This window comes from Odocoileus virginianus, chromosome 5 (genome assembly GCF_023699985.2).
Source record: "Odocoileus virginianus isolate 20LAN1187 ecotype Illinois chromosome 5, Ovbor_1.2, whole genome shotgun sequence".
Classification (NCBI taxonomy): Eukaryota; Metazoa; Chordata; class Mammalia; order Artiodactyla; family Cervidae; genus Odocoileus; species Odocoileus virginianus.
Genome location: NC_069678.1, coordinates 35833679 through 35835133, shown reverse-complemented (window position 1 = coordinate 35835133; position 1455 = coordinate 35833679).

Genomic DNA, 1455 nt, shown 5'->3' with positions numbered 1-1455 from the left:
TATAAAGTTTTCTAGTAGCCACATTTAAAAAAAGGAAAAAGGAATAGGTATAATTAATTTTAATAATATATTTAATATACTTAATTAATACATTGAATATTATTTTAATATGTGATCAATGTTAAAATTGAGATTTTTTTTTTATACTAAGCTTTTAAAATTCAGTCTGGTCACATTTGAAGTGCTCAGTAGTCCTAAGTGACTAGTAGTTTTGGATGCCACAGGTCTATACAAAGTCATGTATAGAATACAATTAGCTTGATAATTAAAGTTGAAACTCTTTGCCTCAATTAATGGACTATTTTGAAGGAAAGTGCTTACTTTCTGCCTAGATTTTGGACTCCTCAATAATATGGACCATCCTGCCACTGGTCCCTAGGTTCCTACTGAATTCAACACAAATTCTAAGCACAGAAGTAGAAGCACATCTAAAGAAGACCTGTAAGCAGAGAACTGTGTATTCTTTCTTAACTGAGAGAGCCCTGCTGAACACATTGCGAAGACACCATTCTTAGGTCTGATTTTGAAACAGCCCCAGGTGTTTCCAGTTACGTTCAAGTCCAAGGGGCATCATGAAGTTTGCAAAACTAATATAATTTACATTCTTGGATTTATAAAAAGCAGTTATTGTACGTGCCTCATGGTACACTCTTGATGGGAAGGGGGGAGAATTGTGAAACCCAGCACACAATGAGCCAATGTTGTAATTCCCCAAAGGCTGCAAAACACAAACAAAAACAATGTGACAGTTGATAAAAACACTCTAAGAAAACATTGAGTTGGTGTTTAGAGAACCCAGTCCTCTCTCTGCATGCTTTGTCAAATGACATATCTACTCAATGCCAAATGAACACTCCACTTTTCCTTCGATTAAAACATTTTTTGACCATAAGCATTTCTGCTACTTTTGCTCACTGAACCTCAAAATGACTGCACTCACACTCCATTTTTTCATTATTCATTCATTTTGCAAACATTTACTGAGGCTTCCTATGTTTCCAGCATTGAGCTAGGCACTGGGGTTCAGGGAGGAATTACAAAAATGTGCAACATCTAGTGTGGTGAGATCAAGAAGCAAAGAGTTGCAGAGTGTTTGTTTGTGGAAGCAAGTTCTCACAAAGCGTTAAGTGAACCCAGCTAGAGAGCTATGAGGTCAGTTCTGGATCTGGTTGGGTAAAGGATTAGCCTGGGTGGGGAGGGCTGTGTGGAGCAGTATTACTTGATCTGTTGGAAGGGTGGGGAGGAAGTGGAATAAGCCTCTTAAAGCAAATAGCCTGAGCCAGGGGAACAAATGTGTTGAAGTTCTACCAATCAACAATGTTGTTGCCAGTCAATGTCTCAGCAGCCTGTGGTTTACCGGGACTCTCAAAGGTACCAGAAGCAAACAGGGCAGGGATGATCCTGGATGAGAAACAACTCATTGATTTCGACACGTTTTTCTCCTCAGTTGGCCTT